General features: G+C 37.3%; 1 long non-coding RNA gene across 1 annotated transcript; it reads right to left on the reverse strand.

The window, feature by feature from the left end:
- Nucleotides 1-5491: 5491 nt before the first annotated feature.
- Nucleotides 5492-15620, reverse strand: LOC132710504 (uncharacterized). The gene is made up of 2 exons (XR_009621226.2): nt 10392-15620; nt 5492-8937 (listed from the first exon to the last, which is right to left on the reverse strand). It is a non-coding gene; the product is annotated as an uncharacterized LOC132710504 (long non-coding RNA).
- Between the last annotated feature and the right edge of the window lie 587 nt (nt 15621-16207).

Raw genomic sequence — 16207 nt, forward strand, 5'->3', positions numbered from 1 at the left:
CCACCAGTACTCCAACAGAACTACTGCATCCAAAACCATGTACATAGAGATTCCATTCTCTGATGACGCTAACTGGCATTAGACACATTCCCAAGTGTCAACAGGCATGATGGAGAGAAATGTCCACATTTAAAAAATAGTAATCACTGGTTGCAAAACAACTGGCAGACATTATCCTGACTTTTTTGCTACTTCATTTGTCATTCCTTTAGTTCAATGCCTGAACTTCCATGACTACTGCATACAAAAGTACACCTAGAACCTTTCTTATTTGCTTCAGCATAGGACAATTATTAAATTTAGAAACCATCTGCAAAAGGTGAGTTAGAAATTTCTACCAAACAACTTGATATTTGGAATGTTATCATTGCATTTCTCTACAAATTGTCCTTTATACACTAAACCAGGGGTCTTCAAATTTGGCAGCTTTAAGACTTGTGGACTTCAACTCCTAGAATTCTCCAGCCAGCTATGCTGGTCCACAAGTCTTAAAGCTGCCAAGTTTGAAGACCTCTGCACTAAACAGCTCTCTTTGGGTTTTGAATATTCTACTTCTGGGATTAATGCAATAGTAGTTCAAGTTTATGATTATTGTCAAGACAAGGCAAGGCATAAGGAGGAGTAGGGAACATCCTGATGCATTGTTGCTTTGGTGCAGTGGTAGGTTGCTCCCGGTTCGCACCGGTTCTGAAGAACCGGTAGTAAAAATCTCTCACCGTTTGGAGAACCGGTAGTAGTTGCTGGCTGGCCATGCCCCCAAACAGGTTTCCCGGCCACCATGTTCATCACCGCCATGTTCTTTGCACATGCACATCCTATTGCCTTGCAAGTCCAATGGAATGTGCATGCGCAAAAAACATGGCGACAACAGCAGATCCTTTTTGGCAGCCTGCAGAGAAAGTGGTTGACAAAAAAGCTTTTTCGGAGGCTTTCTGGTGGGCGAGTTGGCCACGCCCACTCAGTCACATGACCACCAAGCCATGCCCACCAAATAAGCCACGCCCACAAAACCGGTAGTAAAAAATGTTGCAACCCACCCCTGCTTTGGTGCCTTCCACTGCAGCCATTTTACGAAAAAGGAAGCCTTCACTAGACTGCAGACATTTTGTGATAAAGCCCACAACATGCTTTCAAACTTCCAAATGCACCCATTATTTCAAGTTATATCTGCAACCATTTAAGAATCAGGCAAGAACTGTCTAGAGCAAAAATCTTTATTTAATTGAGGTTGCTTCTAATATTTCACTTAATTAGCCCATTCAGTTCTGTTCGGATTCTGTTGCACTGACTCACAGTCTAGCAGTTTTCCGATCTACCAGTGTGATTCATCAAGTTGCCCTTTCTGTCTCCTGACTCAACTCTTTCATATCAACCTATGGGCTGTATCTCCCAATTGCCAAAAATGACAGGCTTTTGGTTTATTCTTCTAGAAGATAACAAGGTGACAGAAAAGGGATTCCTTGTCTTTTCCCATAACTTACAACCCAGCCATTCAATTCTTGTCCTTCTGGAAGCAGAGTGCCTTACCACTTCATTCCAGTTTTAAATTCCAGTCAGGTCATTTCCTTTGATCTATTTTGAACACAGCAGAAGCCTCCAAAAAGTCAAAGGGAAAGACCATATTTATTATTAGCAATTATGAGCAACTAAAGGAAAGTTATGTTGGAAAAGTTATTTTAAAATTCTTTTCTCTGCCCACTATTGTATGACATTTTATCATATAAAAATAACAGCCATATTGTGCAACTTTTATGAAATCCAAACATATCTAAGCTGGTAGTAGATTTTTCTTCAGTCATTCATTAAAATACTATGAGTCAATGACATTTTCAGATGTTTTCAGTATCTTGGGAGGACTAGTTGTATTCATGTTCCAGAATGCAAAATTCATATTTTCCATATGTAGTTTTTTTTGGGGGGTGGGGGGGTATTTTTTTTCCTTGAATCACTTTCAACTATGGCATTAAAATTATGTTAAAAGCAGGGGTGAAATCCAGCAGGTTCTGACAAGTTTTGGAGAACCAGTAGCGGAAATTTTGATTTGAACTGGCAAATACCACCTCTTGCTGGCCCCAGAGTGGGGTGGGAATGGAGATTTTGCAATTTCCTTCCCCCAGGAGTGGGGAGGGAATGGGGATTTTGCAATATCCTTCCCCCAGGAGTGGGGAGGGAATGGGGATTTTGCAATATCCTTCCCCTGCCACGCTCACCAAGCCACACCATGCCCACCAAGCCATGCCCACAGAACCAGTAGTAAAAAAAATTGGATTTCACCACTGGTTAAAAGGGTATATATTTTTCTCAGCATTGTATAATAAACTACCAAACCTGGTATAGAAAAGTTTCAAGTTTTATATCTAAGTAATTATTCAGAATAAGGCTAATTTGGTAACTATTAGTTACCAACTATCAGCAAAATTCAGATGAAGCATGCAACATTGGTAGTATTTGACAAAAGCTCACTGTGCTCCACAAATTGACCATATTACAGTGATTTTTTAAAAATGGAAAATTCTAGACTGACTTTATTAAGTCAAACAGTATGTTGGATCCAGTTTAACAATATGTGTTAAATTCAATTCAAACAGTACAATCCTGTGTGACGGAAATACTGAAGTTGTCATTATACTTAGAATAAGTATATTCTATATACTTATATATAAGTATGTGTGTGTGTGTTTGCGTGTGTATGTGTCAGGGGTGGATTCTACTTACCTTTACTACCAGTTTGCAATTGGGCTGCGTGTGTGCGCGTGTGCTGTGCATGCGCAGAAGCGTTCTGCTGACGTCAGAGTCAGTGGGCAGAGCCTCCCACCAGTTTTATTACCGGTTCTATAGAACCAGTGCAAACCGGGGGCAACCCACCACGGGTGGGTGGGTGTGTATAAAAATTATATAACCAGAGCTTGTGGGTGTTCCATCATGGGAGATTTTCAAGAAGAGGCTGGACAGCCATTTGTCCAGTATAGGGTCTCCTGCTTGAATGGCGGGTTGGAATAGAAGACCTCTAAGGTCCTTCCAACTGTATAATTACTGTATGTGTTCTATGTTTTAAGTATTAAAATTAAAACATATTTATGAATTCAGTAATTTAAAAAGATATACACTACATATAATTAAATCTGGATCTAATCCATTTAGTTCTGTTTTGATTCTGTTGCACCAAGTTAAAAGTATGTACATGTGTCTATATTTCTTTCTATTGTGTCCTCTGAACTTGGTTGTTTATTTGCAGACATTTGCTTATCCAACTAAGTAATATCTTCAGTTTGAATGAGTATGAAGTTTGCTCACTGGTTATACAAAGGAGCTTGCCGTGCAGTTTTGGTGAAGGTGTGGTTTTCCTGGTAGTTCTTTCATTAAGATATTATTTTCTGTTTGATAGATTTTCTGGTGTTAATCTCTTTATCTGGGTATTGGCTGCTGGAGAGAATATTTTCTGACATTTTTGACATTTTCGTTCCTTCTTAGCTTTCTTATTGTCTCTTTTGAATAGTGTGTAAATATGACTTGTCTCTATGTATCTGTTGGTGGCTGATTTGTCTAAATGCCAACTTACAAGAATTCTCTAACATTTTTGGATTTAATTTGGTCAAATATGCTAACAGTTTCCTAGCAGAAGCTGTGCTTGGGTCAGTCCATGTATTATGAATTAAGAGTTTTCATCATGACTAATGACTATTGTTGGTTTTCATGGATACTAGTTGGTATTCATGATGCTAGTTGGTGTTCAGGAAGAAAAGCACAACTTCACCAAAACTGGCAGGATAAGCTAATGTATACCAACAGGCAGCAAACCCCATATTCACTTACACTGATGATGATACTTAGTGAGTAATAAAATGTCTGCAAACAATCAAGGTCTGAGAACACCAAAGACTCCAAATTCAACCCTGATCTACATATATGCTCTTCTTTTGGAATATTTCTTTTTCTTTGTTCAGGCTAATATTTCACATTAATCCTTTATCTGAAAATGATATTACAGATTCATTCCAAATTTCTGGAGTGAGGATGGGATAAAGATAAAATTCCTCAACTCATCACTTATCCTAAAATATGCTTGATTTTTCTTTTTCTTTTCTTTTTCTTTTTTTTTTTTTGCAAAAAGTTTTTTTTATTTTTTTTCCAAACAAATTACATCTTTTCGGAAGAGAGCTTTGATCCAGTCATCAATTTGTTCAATTTTTTGTCATCTTCAACAAAATTTTATATATTCTATTTTGACATAACATTTATTTCTTATTCTTAAATCACATATCTCAACTAATACCATCTTAGAAAAAGTTTACTCATATTTACTTAATCAAAACAGTTACCCTTCTATTAACCCACCTTAAATCTTAATTCAATTAATACCTAATAATACATTTCACAATTCTTACCCTAAATCCTCACTATTAACAATACAATTCAAACATGTTTATATTTCAAAAATTATTTCCATTTCTATAACTTCCTTACATTTATTTATTACTTCATGTAATGCTCATTAAATCTTTATTTCATTATTACTTTATCAAATTTAAATCTTATCTCTAATATTGAAAATATAGCAATTTAACATTTAAACATAGTTCTTAATTCAAATAATGCTACATAATGCAATTTTCCAATTATTTCCCTAAATTCTATCTATTTAACCATACCATTTATATAAACACCAATTAAATAATTCTTGTTTGTAAATCCAAGCCCCCACCCAAACAGAACACACCCCCATCCAATCAGAGCACAACCAACCCCCCATCCAATCAGAGCACAGCCAAGCCCCTAACCAATCAGAACACACCTCCACCCAATCAGAACACAGCCAAGTCCCCACCCAATCAGCTCACACCCCCACTAGCAGTTAAAAGGAAGAGACAGCTGCGATCTCACATTGCTCCTGGAAGCACGAAGCCGAGAACACCAGCCTGAAGATGACGAATGAGACTTCGTCGAAACGTCGCCAAGACACTTCCAATTTTACGTGGGAGAAGACCCGAATAATAGTTATTCGGGTTTTCTCCTGCGTAAAATTGGAAGTGTCTTGGCGACATTTCGACGAAGTCTCATTCTTCATGTTCAGGCTGGTGTTTTCGGCTTCGTGCTTCTAGGAGCAATGTGTGATCGCAGCTGTTTCTTCCTTTTAACTCAAATAATTGTTACTATTTACTGGGAGCATTATAAAACAGCATCATTAGAACAAGAAACTCTTGAAAGAGAATTATAAAGCTGAAATCAATACAAAGATGGCCAATGGTGTAAATCAAGATTTAAGGATGATGTGAAGTGTCAAGTTGTTCAGTTAACCCCCAAAAGATCCAGGCATAGATGCCAGCCATCTATGTGCACAAGAAAGAAAGAGAAGTGACTTTTCCAAATGACTTCTTGACACCTGCCTGGCATGAAACCTGCAGGGTAGTTAACATCAGGAAAACTGGAAACAATGGCAGATATCTGCAAGGGGCTCTGTACAAGGGCCAGTGAAGGAAAACGAATGACAACATTAAAAGAGGTATATGTTTTATTTTTAATTCTCAATAAACATTATCCCAATAATTAAACGTATTTAAATTCCCACTGATAAGTCAAAACTGTCAGATAAAAGAGGAAAAGATACATGAAATATTTGTAATTTATGTAGTTTGTACTTTATAGTTCCAAAAACATATCAAAAGATGACACTTCCACATATAAGACTTGCCATTATTCACTAGGAATCATTGCATGCATAATTGGAGTTTTACTCAACCCTGCAAACCAAATAATGAATTTAAACTAAATTTAAAATTGTTGCTATGCAAGATGCAAAAGCATCAATATGGAACAAAATGCGACAAATTAAGTTCCTCCCAATGAAAAACATGGGCCAATTCTCCAAAGGAAAAACACCAGAGGGCACTGTTTACTAGTGATTGCCCCTTTTAGTAGGAACTTATATTATCAGCTTTTTTAAGGTAAAAAATGGATTTTGGTTTCAGATATCTAACAACAAAACACTTGTTTATAACAAATTCTCAGTGAATCAAAAGCGTATTGCTTGACTCTCCTGTTAATATTCTATTAAAATATTAAGGTATTATAAGATGTTTCCTCTTGTTATAAGATGTTTCCTCTTGTATAATGTTCTTTAAAACCAGAGTTGGGCTGAACGTAGGTAAAAGTCCACCTTGACCCTGTTAATTATTACTGGATCTATCTTACTCTGATCTTGCAAGATGCTTCTTAATCAAGAATAGATACAAAAAATATCTAAGAATATGTTTTTTTTGCTCCTTAATTACTAAAGGATTCAGTTAATTGAAATGGCTCCTTTTCCACACTGCAACCTTCAGTGGCTTTCAATCAACTAGAAACAAAGCCTGCTTAAAATGACCTGTTCTGGATTTCTATCCCTTCATTTGCTTTGATTTGATGTCATGAGACATGTTTAGCATGATCCTGGACTGGTGAATTCCTCTAATATTCTCAGATAACGTTCCTTTATAAGTAATAGCAATAGCACTTAGATTTATATACTGCTCCATAGAGCTTTAAAACACTCTCTGAGCAGTTTACAGGGTCATCATATTACCCCCCAATAATCTGGGTCCTCATTTTACCAACCTGGGAAGGATGGAAGGCTGAGTCAACCTTGAGCCCATCAGGATCAAACTTCAGGCAGTGAGCAGAATTTGCCTGTAATACTGCATTTTAACCACTGCACCACCAGGGTTCCTTCCTTCCTTCCTTCCTTCCTTCCTTCCTTCCTTCCTTCCTTCCTTCCTTCCTTCCTTCTTCCACTGTGCCACTAGGGCTTATCTCCAATAAGGAAATTGTGGGGTGGTGGGGGCGTGCACTAACAATTTGTTTTCTCTGATATAGGATTTTTAAAATCAAAATATATTATCCTATTGATGTGGTGGATTCCAAAATTCACTCACAGAGATTTTTAGCATTTCAAGGTAGCTGAAATGAAGATGGAATCAGGATCCACAAGGAAACCAGGGACATTCAGAGTGATAAAAACAGCCACCCCAGCATTGCAATCAAAGGCCCATCCTTTTTCTACTTTTTCTACATGCATTGTGACAATACACATATCCCCAAAGAAATGTGGTGTTTTTGTTGTTGTTGTTGTTTTGCCCTTCTGCCAAAACCTGATTATTACTGGATACTGATTATCAATAGTCAGCTATGAATGGATTTGCAAACATTGGGGAATAGAAACAGAGGTGGTTCCCTTATAATCCCTTGATAGATGGTTTAGTATAAAACAAAAGTAATATAAAGATTGTAATAGATTAAATAGTAGCTGTTCATTCATGTGAAACTAAAACAACTCCCATACTTTGGTCATTAAACACATTTCTCCTTATACTATTTTGTTGTTGTTAGGGTTTCCTGCTTTTTATTGAAGTGGTAACATCTCTATTTCAAACAAACCATTTCAAACTTCAAGGTGGAGGCCCTGTAAAATTGTATGCAGTTCTATGCCAACACTTCCTTCTACGTGGATACCTGTAAATACCAGGTTATAACTCTTCTCTATAACTCAGAATAACATTTGATAACATGAACCATACCTGTGGTTTTAAAGTGGGATGACTCCGGGCATACAATTTTAGTGAAAATGAGATCCAATATTTCAAGCAAGAAAGGTAAGTCAGTAAAGACTATATTGGAAGGGAGGGAAAGTGCTGTCAGTATTACTTACAAGTGCTTACCTTACTGAGCTATTAAGAATTAACTTGGATAGGATGGTAGGACTAAAAAGAAGGGAGAAATTATGAATGTAGTTGGTGGATAAGTTAACGAATGTCCCTGGGCACTTCCTTCATCTATACTTTAGTTAGCATGCCTATAATTAAAAAGAAAGGAAGTTGCATATCTAGAAATTGTTTAAAATTGAGACAAGGAAAAAATGGGAGGAGTGAGGAAACAAACTAAAGGATTTGAATCAACAAGGAAGACAAGCATGACATTCACCTGCCAAATTTATTTGCATTTTTTTTTTTTTAATTTGATTTATATGCCGCCCTTCTCCGGAGACTCAGGGCGGCTTACAATGTGCTCAGCAATAGCCTTCCTTTGGCTATGTTTCTGTAGGTTTCTGTAGGTTTCTCCAACCTTTTTTTGGAATCATAATCCAGGAAGTATTCAGGAATGCCCATTACTGTTTATTATTATGCCTTTTGACTACAAAGAGCATTGATACAATTCTTAATCTTACCCTGAGCTTCCTGAACATCCGGCAAGAAAAAGAACTCTTCACACCTTCATGCCTCATATCCCCAAACAGTTCACGGAAAGTACTATTGCCTTCGTAGTGGAGGATGCAATTGATCAAAGCCCCACTCCTTTTTAATAAGCACTCATTATAAATACATTGTAGCTATCAACAGAAAAATCACCAGTGTTTCCAAGATGAAATAAGAAATTGCAACTCAGTGTTAGAGCCTTTGCTTCCCATGAAAATTTGTCTTGGCAATTTTAAGAGTGTGGATTTCAACTCCCAGAATTCCCCAGCCAGAGTGGTAAAGCCCATTCATCTTAAAGTTGCTGAGGTTGAAAAGCATTAAGCTGTGTACGGCCTGTTTCTACAGAAGGCAGTTTGTCATGTTGTTATTCTTGACAAATAAATAGTTAAAATGCTATGAAAACATTACAGGAATTGAATCATTCCAGCAGGTTTAAACATAAATTTGTCTCAAAATATAAACCCTTGAGAATGTTGTTAATTCATTCATTCATTCTTCTATTTGTCTTTTTATTTAACTTTTAATCCATTATAACCAATGATATAAAACTATGTTTTATCGTACATTAAATAAGGACCCCAGACATTGTTGTACCAACATAAGTTTTGCCAAGAATTGTTGAAAAATTATTGTGGATAATTTCCAGATTAATTTATATGTGGCATCCTCCCAGTGAGTTTCTATATTCAGATCATCAAAATGAGACAAAAATCTGGCAAAAATAGGAAGAAAGGAAGAAACATAAACAGCAGGAAAGAGTTTGGCAAGAAAAGAGTCATTTGGTTGAGATGGGGAGATTATAGTAATTAAATAAATGAATGAATATTGTAAATCATATCTATCCTATATCATCTTTCCAAAGCCACTGGAAACAGCACTGTGTGTAATTAGTGTGATTGTGCAATTTGTGTCACTGTTCATGTTCTGCCTTCCCATTCTTTTTTTAATCAATAAAAATGTGGGGTAAAGAACTGAGATGCATCAAAGGAATATTTGCATTGTAAATGAATGTAAATGCTTCCATATTTCACATGTCTCTTTCCAATAGCATATTCTGGGTTTTCTCAGTCTTCAGAGATGTTGGATGAATGTTACATGTTTTCTATCACGTCACAAAGAATATTATTATTTTCCATTAATATAATTTTAAGATCTTTTACAGAACATGACAATAAATTGTCATATTGATACAGAAACCAGAGGGGGCTACAAGAGAAAGGAATGTTGATGCAGATCTAAGGATTCTCTAAAATGATAATAGACTTGTCCAGGAATGGAGCTTCCCTCTTTATCTTGCTTATTATCCTGCCTCTGCTTCTCCTTCTTATTTGTTTTGGATTCTCTGATAATGAATCTTGCTTTGCTTTCATCTACTCTTCCAAGGTGTATATAATAAATGATTTTGTGCCTTTTTAATGAGTAGTTTTATCTTGTTTACTAGAGCTATGAAAACTCATAAAAAGATTAGATTAGAAATCTGTCTTTCATAGGGAGGCTTTTTTAAAAAAAATCAAATATGTGTATTTGAAAAAAGATATAAAGAAAATCATCTATAAACTGTAATATTAAATTTGTAATATCAGTCACCAAGACTTCCATTCTAAACATATCATTGGAAATACATTTCTTTGGAGACATGTTTAAAAGTTAATGTAATTGCTTATTCAATGCATCTCCAGATTAATGTTGCCGTTCCAGAAAGTCTAAAAATTGTTTATTCCCATTCTATGTTTTAAATACGACTTCAGTCAATTTAGTTAAACATACTACATTTCCTTCCAAATGATTACTTCTGAAGAATACAGTCAAGAAATTTTGCTGCTAGTGGCAAAATAACAAGATGGCATACCTATTAGCTTTAAAAGAGCATTGAGAACATTAGCACTGTAGTCCTGTTTTAATTGTAGTTATTTTTAATTGTGACTGGTTTTTAAAGTATTGTATGTCACACAGAATCACTTTCATGTGAGATACACAGCTATAGAAATATGATAAATAAATAAATTAGTGGAGCATTAAAAAACCTGGGGAAAGGACCCCCAAAAGATTTCCATCCTTATTCTAGTTTCAGGAAAACAAATTTCTCTTACTGCTATTTTCTCCTCTTATTCTTGTTCCAAAATTCCTTCCCTTTTTAAAATTGCAGCATATTTTAGCTCTACTTACCTTCATATTCATATTGTAAATGGTTCCTTCTGAAGTATTGGAGTCAGTGCCCTAGACTCACATATTGAAGGCCCCACAGAAATTATGGTTCAGCACTTGAAACTGCACAGAAATTATCAGATAAAGTAATAGTTTGTCATTCAAAGTAGAAAATTAATCATTTAAAATACATGTTCCATAAGTTATCTTAATGTATGTAGTCACTTACAAAAGCCACTTATGTAGCCATTGACAAAAACATGGTGACAAATTACATAGCCCTAATGTAGAACTTAGAAGAAGTGGGAAGTAGAACAGTGGTAAGGTGCTCAAACCAATAGTCTATCCTAGAACTTCTCCAAAGACACTGATTATATAAAGGAAGGGACCATATACAGTGGTGGGTTGCCCCCAGTTCACACCGGTACTATAGAACTGATAGTAAAACGGGCAGGAGGCTCTGCCCACCAATCCTGATGTCATCAAAATGCTTCTGCGCGAGCGAAGCAAGTGCACATCGCCCCATTGCGAACCGGTAGTAAAGGTAAGTAGAACCCACCTCTGACCATATATGATTTTCACACAGTTTTCTTAAAATTCAAAAAATCTTTCTTGGTTCCAATTAGCAATTCTTGATGATTTGGCTGACCAGATTTCAACTCAAATGCTAATACTTAGAACAACTGACACTTCAGAGAGACGCTTTTCATATATATGAAAATACATACGCATTCTTTTAGTTATACAAAGGGATCTTTTTTATCTAAGGAGCTTCTGGTAGAAAATTAAAATAATATTATCAGGCAGGGATGTCATGGAAGTACCTTGAAATAAACACCCATAATATCCTAAAGGGATATTCCTAGAGTGCAAGCAGTGACTTGTTTTTAGAAACAACAGCAGGCCTGGAAGAATTTCAGCAGTGGTTCTTGCTGCTGCAGCTCGCAGGATTACCTTAGAGATGAAGTCATAAATCCATTAACTTGTAAATGTCATCAGTTAAACTCACATGGAAACAGTGATTGGTGGATTCCCTTTTTCCACAAAGAAGCAATAAGGCAATTCTTGGCATGTGCTTCTATAAACTTTATCTATTTATGAACATTCTTTCTTAACCGTAATTCTGTCATAAATATACTAATCACACATACTAATGTGCTTAGCATCTGCTGACTAGTGCTGAAAATTATCCTGAAAATTTCATTTTACCATTAAAGCCTAGGAATGTTGGGTTTCCTGGGGAAATAGCAATAGCATTTAGGTTTATATACTGCCCCACAGCACTTTACAGCACTCTCTGTGTAGTTTACAATGTAAGCATTATTTGCATATTGACCCCAACAATCTGGGTCTTTGTGCTCCTTTATTTATTTACAAATTATATCTGGCTTTGAGATGAACACTATGGTTAGCAAAATGCTACAAGTTGAGCAAAATTAGGTAAAAATAAAATCTATCTTGTCAAGAATTGTATTTATTTATTTATTAAATTTCTATAGCTGCCCATCTCACATGACTCTAGGCTATATACAATAAAACAAATAAACAATATAAAATATAATACATGTTTTAAAAATTAAACCAGTTAAAGCACAAATACAAATATGGCTGTGGGAAAATGAAGTTACAGCCCACACACAGTGTAACCACCTGGTAGGCTCACTATTTCCTAGGAAAATGCCGGCACCAAATGGTATTTCAGATGATGATCTTTTACTGTATTGTCTATGGAGATTCTCAGTCATTGAGGGCATGGTTGTCTCAAAGGTGCTTTTTCAAAACGCAACTGGACTGTATCACAACTGATGAAGTTTCTTGGATGAAAAGCTAAACATCTTCTTCCTCAAGGAAAAAAGAGTCGTTACCTTTTGAAAAAGCACCTTTGATACTTTTACTGTATTCTAGGTGACCACATCTAGAATATTGCATCCAGTTTTGGTCACCACACTATAAAAAAGATGTTGAGACTCTAGAAAAAGTGCAGAGAAGAGCAATCAGGATGATTGGAGGACTGGCGACTAAAACATATGAAGAACGGCTACAAGAACTGGGCATGGCTAGTCTAGTGAAGGAAAGGACCTGGGAAGACATGATAGCAGTGTTCCAATATTTGAGGGGCTGTCACAGAGAGAAGGGGGTCAACCTGTTTTCCAAAGCACCTGAAGACCAGACAAGGAATAATGGATGGAAACTGATCAAGGAGAAATTCAACCTAGAAATAAGGAGGGATTTTCTGACAGTGAGAACAATCAACCAATGGAACAGCTTGCCTTCGGAAGTTGTGGGAGCTTCATTACTGGAGACCTTCAAGAAGAGACTAGACTGCATTGGTCAGTAATGGTATAGAGTCTCCTGCTTGGGCAGGGGGTTGGACTAGATGACCTACAAGATCCCTTCCAACTCTGTTAATCTGTATCTGTATCTACTGTATTGTAATACAAATATTACTTCATAAAGAAAGACAAATGAAATATTTGTAGATTGCCCTCAAAGATGGAGCAGAAGTTAAGAATGTAGTGAAGAATCATTGATATCACACAAGACTACGTGTCCTTTTTGAGTCAGTGGGCACATTTTGAATGTAGATGCTGTAGCATGCAGTGAATTCTCTTTCAGGGCGTGCTGCTCAGGAATGTGATTGCAAATGTAAAAGACTGTTTTTAAATGCATGAACAAAAAAAAAAAGCATGCATTTGATAAATTAAAAGGAGAATAAGACGAACCCAAATTTATGCTTCTCTATCTCCAGGGAGTCAAGTTATTCTTAGCTGATGTTCATAAATAGTGCCGATTTTATTTTAGGAATTTAGCCCAACTTTCAAGAGCCACTATTTTTGAACATAGAAATCTGACCCAAGACTTTACACATGAACTTTTCATGGAGCACATAAACCTTCCAGAATTAGCTTCTACACACTTTCAGTATTTTCTTTCTCTCTCTCTTTGTAAGAATTTTTCTGCTTGTGCTCCCTGGAACCCGAATGACAAGAAAGCATAGCAAACCAAGATCAGAAAGTGCAGCACATGTTTCAGGTAAGCCCTGAACCTCCCCAAAAGAGCCACAAATAGTGTCTGTTATTTATTTATCCAAGTATATTTTTATACTGACTGGGTGTAAGAAACATTGTTAGCAAAGAATCACAAATCCATCCATTGTTTCATTTCCTGAAGGACAGATATTTGCTTTGTCACAGAGTCAGCCAGATGTGCAGACTGGATTTGGCATTTTTATCTGCCTATCACATCCTTCTCAAGGACCTGCAATAGGCAGATGTGGATTTTCGTTGCAGAATGTAAGCTGTTACGAATCAAGCTGCCTTTTGCAATTGACAGGTGAATTTGTCAATTATTTCTTTGTTTTTTTCAAAGACAATCAAGTTATAAACCTGGCTACCTAGCAGCAAAGAGTGTATCTCCGTGATTTGCAAAACAGAAATCACCCAGATGTAACTGCTGCCTAACTGTAAAGGAAATAGAGTCCAAGGTGAGAATATGAATGAAGGAGAGGTATAAAAGATACGCTCAGCTATGAGGTGGTTTCATAGAATTGTTCCAAAATGACCTACTGACCACTAAGTGGCAGCAGAGAGTTAAGAGTTTTGTATTGTTACCTCATAGCATCTAGTAGTCATGCCATCTAGAGTAGTTATGCCATTTCATCAGTCAGAGAAAAAAAGATGTGACTATATGTTGAGGCCATATCTATGCCAGTTACATTCTATGACTGAGTAAACTTTTTAAACAATATTTCATGAGGAGGTTCCAATGTGGAGCTAGGACTTCCTTGATAGCCTCAGCTCCTGGGAATAGAGTTTCCCACTACAGAAACTCAACAGCAAAGTTCTTTGAATTACATTTTCCATTTACATGAGTAAAATATTGGTCGTTTTGAAGGACCAGTGGACTAATCCATGGGGGGCTGGGAGAAGAAGGATCGTAGAAGTTAGGATTCTAGTTTCCTTTGCATCCAAAAGGGAATGGTCCTACAGCAGAACTGCTGGGCCAATAGCAGCTTTGCAAACTGCCCATCTCACCTGCCTCCACCTTCATGTGCCATAGATTGACTGGATGGAGGGGGGGTCTTCCATTTTTCCAGGAGAGAGATGCTACTGTCTTGCCAGGACATCTTGGACAAGCTTTAGTCTGCCTTAGCAACAGGCTGCCTAAAAGACAAAGGCTCCAAATGATATGTGAAAAGTCTTCACACTCAAGACTCTTTGGATCATCCTTAAGATGTCCATCCAGTTTTGGTCATCACATTACAAAAAGATGTTGAGACTTTTGAAAAAGTGCAGAGAAGGGTAACTAAGATGATTAAAGGCTTGGAGACTAAAACATATAAAGAACGGTTGCATGAACTGGATATGGCTAGTCTAAAGAAAAGAAGGACTATGGGTGACATGATAGCACTATTCTAGTATTTGAGGAGCTCCCATAAAGAAGAAGGGTCAACTTATTTTTCAAAGAACTAAAAGGCAAGACAAGAAGCAATGGATGGAAACTAATCAAGGAGAGAAGCATCCTGGAATTAAGGACAAATGTCTTAACAGTGTAAACCAGTAAAACAGTTTGCCATCAGAAGTTGTGGGTGCTTCACCACTAGAAGCTTTAAAGAAGAGACTGGACAGCCACTTGTCTGAAATGGTATAGGGCAGTGATGGCTAACCTTTTTTCCTCGGGTGCCAAAAGTGCGTGCCCACACCTATAATGCAATGCCCCCCTATGCACGCTCTGCCCATTTCCAGACTTCAGGTAGGCCCATTTTTCGCCCTCCCAGAGCTTCCGCGCCAGCCCTGTACTTACCTGGCATCCAAAACAGGCCGCGTAGAGATTCCTGGGAGGAACGGCATGGGCATGCGCGCATGTCTCCTACATGTCTGGCAGCAACCCGAAAAGCAGCTGGCTGGCAGGAGACATGTGCACATGCACGGTGGACCTGATCTAGGGCGATGGCTCGCGTGCCACTTTGGGCACTTGTGCCATGGGTTCGCCATCACAGGTATAGGGTTTCCTGCTTCAAGAGGGGGTTGGACTAGATGACCTCCACGGTCCCTTCCAGCTCTGTTCTGATTGATGTTCTTCAAAATAAACACAGGCCGTCTGCTGTTTGAACTGGATAAGCACAGGGAGGCAATGGACATTTCTAAGCCATCAATGTTTAAATACGCACACACAATTTCTTACAAAGCAGTTTTTAAAATATATATATATATAAAAGAAACCATTATCTATTTTTCAAAAATGTCTAAAGTTGTCAACTCTACCAGTTTTCAATCATTTTTTCCATTTCTCTCTTCCAGGAGAGCTATAAGAGAATACAAATAATATTGTCCAAGCAGTGTCCTACCTCCTGCCATGAAGTAACTCCACGTCCATCTGTCCGTCCCCCGACACAGGGATTAAAAGAGGAAAAAGTGACAGGTTTCATGCTACCATAGAGGACCAGTTCGAGAAACTGAAAAATTCTAGTATATTATATTAGTAATATTATAATATATATTCCTCCATTATATTGAAAATAAACTATAGGAAAAAACAAAATTAAGAACCAGACATTGAATCTTTGTAGAGCATGGAGAGAGAGAGAAATGGCTGGCTTCAGTTGATAGACCAGGAACTGATTTCTCACCAAGGCAGAGGTGGGCTTCAGCAGGTTCTGACCAGTTCTGGAGAACCGGTAGCGGAAATTTTGAGTAGTTCGGAGAACCGGTAGTAAAAATTCTGACTGGCCCCGCCCCATCTATTCTCTGCCTCCCAAGTCCCAGCTGATCAGGAGAAAATGGGGCTTTTGCAGTAACCTTCCCTGGATTGGGGAGGGAATGGAGATTTTACAGTAT

Source organism: Pantherophis guttatus, chromosome 8 (assembly GCF_059756535.1).
Source record: "Pantherophis guttatus breed Tessera chromosome 8, ASM5975653v1, whole genome shotgun sequence".
Lineage (NCBI taxonomy): Eukaryota > Metazoa > Chordata > Lepidosauria > Squamata > Colubridae > Pantherophis > Pantherophis guttatus.